We start from the raw sequence: 7,793 nt of genomic DNA, 5'->3' as shown, positions 1-7,793 counted from the left end.
GTATTGATTTTTTTCTACTGTTTTCCTCTTTTCAGTTTTATTAATTTCTATTCTAATTTTTACTGTTTCTTTACTTCTGTTTGCTTTAGGCTTAAATTGCTCTTCTCATTTCTGGTTTCCTAAGGTGGAAGCTCAGGTTGTTGACTTGAGAACTTTCTTCTTTTCTTTCTTTATTTTTTTTATTTGAAGAACTTTTATTGAGATACAGTTAACAGACAATAAACAGCATGTATTTAGAGTGTACAATTTGTTATCCCAATCTCCCAATTCATCCCCCCGCCAACCCTCCCCGCTTTCCCCACTTGGTGTCCATGTGTTTGTTCTCTACATCTCTGTCTCTATTTCTGCCTTGCATTTCCTCTTTCATAGTTGTTAGCATTTGCCTTATATATTGAGGTGCTCCTATATTGGGTGCATATATATTTATAATTGTTATCTCCTCTTCTTGATTGGATCCCTCGATCTTTATGTAATGTCCTTTCTTGTCTCTTGTAACATTTTTTATTTTAAAGTCTATTTTATCTGATGTGACTATTGCTGCTCCAGCTTTCTTTTGATTTCCATTTGCATGGAATATCTTTTTCCATCCCCTCACTTTCCGTCTGTATGTGTCCCTAGGTCTGAAGTGGGTCTCTTGTAGACAGCATATATATGGGTCTTGTTTTTGTATCCATTCAGCCAGTCTGTGTCTTTTGGTTGGTGCATTTAGTCCATTTACATTCAAGGTAATTACTGCTATGTATGTTCCTATTACCATTTTCATAATTGTTTTGTTTCTGTTTTTGTAGGTCCTTTTCTTCTCTTATGTTTCCTGCTTAGAGAAGTTCCTTTAGCATTTGTTGTAGGGCTGGTTTGGTGGTGCTGAATTCTCTTAGCTGTTGCTTGTCTGTAAAGCTTTTGATTTCTCCATCGAATCTGAATGAGATCCTTGCTGGGTAGAGTATTCTTGGTTGTAGGTTCTTCCCTTTCATCACTTGAAATATGTCATGCCACTCCCTTCTCGCTTGCAGAGTTTATGCTGAGAAATCATCTTTTACCCTTATGGGAGTTCCCTTGTGTGTTATTTGTCATTTTTCCCTTGTTGCTTCTAATAACTTTTCTCTGTCTTTAATTTTTGTCAGCTTGACTGCTATATGTCTTGGCATGTTTCTCCTTGGGTTTATCCTGCCTGGGACTCTCTGTGTTTCCTGGACTTGGGTAGCTATTTCCTTTCCCATGTTAGGGAAGTTTTCAACTGTAATCTCTTCCAATATTTTCTCTGGTCCTTTCTCTCTCTCTTCTCCTTCTGGGACCCCTATAATGTTGGTGTGTTTAACATTGTCCTGTAGGTCTCTTAGGCTGTCTTCTGTTCTTTTCATTCTTTTTTCCTTATTCTTTTCCACATCAGTGATTTTCACCATTCTGTCTTCCAGGTCGCTTATTCACCCTTCTGCTGTTGGTTTCTTCTAGTGTATTTTTCATTTCCATTATTGTGTTGCATATCTCTGTTTGTTTGCCCTTTAATTCTTCTAGGTCTTTGGTAAACTTTTTGATCTTTGCATCCAGTCTTTTTTCAAAGTCCTGGATCATCTTCACTATCATTATTCTGAATTCTTTTTCTGGAAGGGTGCCTATCTCCTCTTCATTTAGTTGTTTTTCTGGGTTTTTATCCTGTCCCTTCATCTGGTACAAAGTCCTCTGCTTTTTCATTTTCTCTATCTTTCTGTGGCTGTGGTTTTCAGTTCTACAAGAAAAAATACTGCTGATACTGCTTGATACTGCTGTCTGCCTTCTTGTGGAGGAAGCTATCTAGGAGGCTTGTGTGTGCTTCTTGATGGGAGGGACTGGTGGTGGGTAGGGCTGAGTGGGCAGAGCTCAGTAAGCCTTTAATCTGCTTGTCTGCTAATGGGTCGGGCTGTGTTCACACCTTGTTGGTTGTTTGCCCTGAGGCTACTTAGCACTGGAGCTTACAGGCTCTTTGGTGGGGCTAATGGCAGACTCTGGGAGGGCTCACGCCAATGAGCACTTCCCAGAACCCCTGCTGCCAGTGCCCCTGTCTCCTTGGTGAGCCACAGCTGCCCCTCAACTCTGCAGGCAACCCTCCAACACCAGCAGGTAGGCCTGGTTCAGTCTCCTATGGGGTCACTGCCCCTTCCCCCTGGGTCCTAGTGAGCACACTTTTTTGTGTGCCCTCCAAGAGTGGAGTCTCTGTTTCCCCCAGTCCTGTGGAGGTCCTGCAATCAAATCCCACTGGCTTTCAAAGTCTGATTCTCTGGGGATTCCTCCTCCTGTTGCTGGACTCCCAGGTTGGGAAGCCTGACATGGGGCTCAGAACCCTCACTTTAGCGGGTGGACTTCTGCAGTATAACTGTTCTCCAGTTTGTGAGACACCCACGCAGCATTTATGACATTTGATTTTAATGCGATTGTGCCCCTCCTACTGTCTCATTGTGGCTTCTCCTTTGTTTCTGGATGTGGGGTGTCTTTTTTGGTGAGTTCCAGTGTTTTTCTGTCAATGATTGTTCAGCATTTAGTTGTAATTCAGGTGCTCTTGCAAGAGGGAGTGAGCCTCTTCTTTTCTAACTGATACATTTAATGATATAAATTTCCCTCCATACATTTTGGTAAGTTGCATTTTCATTTTCACTTCAAAATATGTTTAAGTTTCTCTAGAGGCTTCTTCTTTGGCTCACAGATTTAGAAATATGTTGTTTAATTTCCAAATATTTGGGGTTTTCCAGATATTTTTCTGTTACTGATTTTGAGTTTAACTCCACTTTGGTCAGAGTACATATTTTGTGTGATTTCCATTTTTGTAAATTTGTTGTGGTATCTTTTACGGCCTGGTATATGGTCTCTCTCGGTGGATATCCCAGATGACTTTGAGAATAATGTATATTCTGCTGTTTCTGGGTGGCATATTTCATAAATGTCAATTAGATCCACTGGTGTGTTGTCCAGATGATCTGAAGCCTTGCTGATTTTCTGTTTGCTTTATCTGTGCATTACTAGTGGAGGGATATTGAAGCCTCTGACTATCATAGTAGATTTTTCTAGTTCTCCTTTCAGTTCTGTCAGTTTTTGCCTTATATGTTTCAACTTTTTGTTGTTAGATCCATACACGTTTAAAATTATGTCTTCAGAGAGAATTGACCCCTTTATCATTAAGTAATGCTTCTCTTTTAACCTGATAATCTTCCTTGTCCTGAAGTCTGTTTTGTCTGAAGTTATATAACTACTCCAGCTTTCTTTTGATTAGTATTAGTGTGGTATATCTTTCTTCATCCCTTTGCTTTCAACTTGTATCTTTATAGTTAATATACAAATTATAAATGTAATATATAGTTGAGTCCTGTTTCTTAATCTATTCTGACAATATCTATGTTTTAATTAGTGTGTTTAACCATTCACACTTAAAGTGATTATTTATATAGATGAATTAATGATTTCTACTGTTGCATTTGTTCTTTGTTTCTTTTTCCCCCTCTTTTTCTGTCTTCTCTGGTTTTAACTGAACATTTTCTATGATTCTATTTTGTCTCTCCACTTATATTGATTATACACCTTAAAATTTTTTTTAATGGTTGCTCTCGAGTTTACAATATGTAGTTACTAATCTAAGTCCACTCTGAAATGACACCATACAGTTTCATGTGGCCTGCAGGTACCTTATAACAGAGTGTTACTAATTCCTTCTTCCTATTCTTTGTGACATTGCTGTTATTCATTTCACTTACCTACATGCTATAATCATATAATACATTGGTGCTATTATTCTTTAAACATACAATTATCTTTTAGGTCAATTAAATAATAAAAATAAAAGATTTTATTTTATCTTCATTTATTCATAATATTCTTCCATTCTTTACATAGATCCAAAGTTCAGACCGATATAGTGTTTTTCTTCTCTCTGAAGAACTTCTGTTAACATTTCTTGCTTAGAGGGTAGGTTTACTGCTGATAAATTCCTTCAGTTTTTGTTTGTGTAAGAAAGTCTTTCTTCTTTACTTTTGAGGGAAATTTTGCTGGCTATAAAGTTCTAGGTTGGTAGTTTTTTTTTCCTTCAACACCTTACATATTTAACTTACACGTTCTTCTTTCTCACATAGTTTCTAATGAAAGCACACTGAAATTCTTATCCTTGTTCCTTTATATGTAAGGTGTTTTTATTCTCTGGCTTCTTTAAAGATTTTTCTTTAAAAATTTTCTCTTTTTTTTTTTGTCTGATTTTTTGCAGTTAGAATATGGGGTGTGTGTGTGTGTGTGTGTGTTTGATATTTATCCTGCTTGTCGTTCCCTGAGATTTCTGAACCTGTTGTTTGGTGTCTGTCAGTTTTGGAAAGTTATTCTGCTCTCTACTCTCTTTCTTTACCTTCTGGTATTCCAGTTATGCATATGATACACATTTGAAACTGCTCCACAGTTCTTGGATGTTCGGTTCTGCTTTTCCCCCCATCTTTTCCTCTTTGTACTTCAGTTTGGGAACTTTCTGTTGACCCATCTTTAATCTCATTCATTCTTTCCTTGGCTGTGTCTAGTCTAATAATTAGCCCATCAAAGGCATTCTTCATTTCTATATGGTGCTTTTGAGTTCTAACCTTTTTTTGGATTCTTTTTTAGAGTTCCCATCTCTCTGTTTACATTACTCTGATGCATGTTTTCCAACACCATCAACTGAGTTGGGAAGACTACCACACTCACAACACTTCTGACCCCAGATGTGTGGGGTTTTTCCCCCCCACACAAAGCAATTTTCCAGTTCTCAGTGGATGCTGACCAGGTGTCTTATAAATTAACACAGTTCTGACACTATCTACCTGGAGATGCCATCTGATCCTACAGGTTATGGACTCAGTCCCATAAGACTGCCCCCATTTCAGATGACAATTGTAAGCACAGGTTGTCACCTGTGTTTCTGACCAACTTGCTTGAAATTGGAGGTTCCCATGACTCCTTTTTCCAGTTTGACTAATTTTCTAGAATGGCTCACAGAAGTCAGAGAAACATTTACTTACATTTATAAGCTTATTATAGAGGATATTATAAAGGATTCAGATGAATAGCCAGAAGAGGTACATAGGGTAGAGTTGGGAAGGGTCTGGAGTGCAGGAGCTTCTGTCCTCTGGAACTGGGGGTGCCCATCCTCCAGCCATGGGGATACAGTCACCAACATGGAAGCTCTCTGAAGCCTGTCCTTTGGGTTTTATGGAGACTTCATTACAGGGGCATGATTGACTACATCATTGGCCATTAGTGATTGGTTCAACCTCCAGCCTCTCCTCCTTCCCCAAAGGTTGAAATTTCCAACCCTCTAATCATGGTTGTTTCCCCTTAGGGGCTTTTCGAAAGTCCTTTCATTACCATAAACTCAGATGTGGGTGAAAGGGACTTGTGAGATGAATAATAGGACACCCATTTCATCTTTATCACTTCTGTCACTTAAGAATTGTAAGGATTTCATCAGCTCTATGCCAGAAATGGGGAAGAGAAATATATATGTCTTTAATATAAATCACAGTATCACAATTACCCATCTATTTGTGCCTGTTATCTACTTTTTCCATTAGAGCCCTTAATATATTAATCATAGTTATTTTAAATTCCTTGCCTGATAAATTGAACATCTGTGTCATACCTGAGTCCGGTTTTGATAATTACTTTGTCTCTTCAGACTGTCTTTTCTTGCTTTTTGGCATGCTTTGTAATTTTTGGTTGAAAGCCAAACATGTTTTATTGGGTTATGGGAACTGGGGTACCTAGGCTTTTGGTGTGAGGGTTGATGTTAATCTATTTAGGAGCTGGGCTGTATTTAATGTTTGCTGTGGCTCTAAGTGCTCGAAGCTTCAAATCCTTTTTGGGCCCTTGTTTTTGTCTCCCCTCTGATCTTTGGATTTTCCTACGTAGTCCTTCTCAGGGAGAGCATTTTCAGCTGTAATCCACTGTTTTCCTTCCCCAGCTGCAGTGCTCCCAATCCAATTCCTTGAAGCCCTGGCCAGAGTTGACTATTTTTTCCTCTTAGGTGAGACAGTAGAGCTGGAGGTGGGTAGAGTGACCTTCCTCCTACTGAGATAAGGCTTTAGCGAAGTCCTTTCCCCTGGAGAGTTTGTATAGGGAAGGCTCTGGGCTTATTTTGCAATGACCCCTCTAGCCCAGAGCCAGGAAGGGCTCTTTTCCAGAACTTCACTGTGAGAACCTTCTGGAGGTAAAGCCCAGTTAGTGTGGGGGCCTTAAGACTTTGATTCCCAGGAGTTTTTCACTGTCATGCTAGCTCATCCTCAGCCTCTAGCATTTTGTCAAAATTGCCATGTAAGTGTTCCTTTTGCCTTACAGCTCCCGTGGTTTCTCCTCCAGGTAAGCAGATCATGGCTGTGTCTCTCTGAACCATCTTCTCCAGGATTTGGAGGGAGTGGTGGTTTGCCTTCAGTTTTGTTCTTCTTCTTTTTCTTTTTTGTTTTGTTTGTGTTAATTTCTTTTTACTGGGAGGTTTAAATCATTAAACTAACGATCTCGTCCATATTTTGCAGGAAGATAATAAACCACATGCAGCTATAATCACATTTAATCCCAAAACTACACAGAATTTGGTAAATTGCTTTTAAAGATTCCATTATATTTTATTTTATTATTTTTTTCTTAACATTTTTTTATTGACGTATAGTGCCGAGACCAGCTTGGCAACTCAGGGCGAATGACGGGTGCCACAAAGCATAAACACAAAGACAGACTTAAGAGAAAGATGGGACCAGGGGACTCAAGACCTCTAGGATCAAGAGCCCCGCTGACTCATCCCACCTTGCTTTTATTGAGCTCTCGGCATTCAGAAGTAAGATAGCATAATGTTCCCATGCTCCCAGTTACGTCCCACAATCAATGTTTTCTTTGAAGTAAGCAACTTTCTCCTTGTACAAAGGGCCTCACATGTCTTTTGCAAGAATAGCAGAAGAACAATCAGTGTGCGCGCAAGCAGCTTTCTAACTTGCGCTGACCTGGCATTCTAAAGTCCGCACGCTTTGCTCCTCCACTGCACAAGCAGGATGTCCTGCCCCCAGGTGCTCAGCCCACCTACTTTAACTAGCCATATTTTCTGTTACATTCTCAAGGCTTCAGAAAAACATCTGAGTGTTTTCCCACAGTATAGTTGATTTACAATGTTGTGTTAGTTTCAGGTGTACAACAAAGTGATTCATTTTACATATATATGTAATATTAAGTGTGTGTGTGTGTGTGTGTATATATATTCTTTTTCAGATTATTTTCCCTTATAGGTTATTACAAAATACTGAATATAGTTCCCCATGCTATACAGTAGGTTTTGCCCTCAGTTTTCTGATAGGTCAAAGAAAAGTAATTTATTTTCAGTTTATCCACATTTTGTTGTTTAAGATGGGAATGATGACTTCATGTCAGAGATGAAACCTGACATTTAGAAGATGAAACCCTAGGGGCTTCCTAGGTGGCACAGTGGTTAAGAATCTGCCTGCCAATGCAGAGGACATAGGTTCGATCCCTGCTCCAGGAAGATCCCACATGCCACGGAGCAACTAAGCCCGTGTGCCAAAAAAAAAAAAAAAAAGTTAGAAGATGAAACCCAACATTTGGAAGATGAAACCTGAAACCAGAAGTTCAGTACTGTTTTTTAGAGCATAAAGACCCTTAACATCCATGTTCTCAGCTACATGACTTCAGCCAAAATTTCAAGATGTCAAGAAGACTTACCATTTAATAACCTATAACGTATAGCATACCTAGTATATACATAGTACTTTGCAAAGTGACTGAAGCATAATGTACATTCAGTACATATTTTTGAA

The sequence above is a fragment of the Hippopotamus amphibius genome, chromosome 5 (assembly GCF_030028045.1).
Source record: "Hippopotamus amphibius kiboko isolate mHipAmp2 chromosome 5, mHipAmp2.hap2, whole genome shotgun sequence".
Lineage (NCBI taxonomy): Eukaryota > Metazoa > Chordata > Mammalia > Artiodactyla > Hippopotamidae > Hippopotamus > Hippopotamus amphibius.
This window is presented reverse-complemented; position numbering follows the sequence as displayed.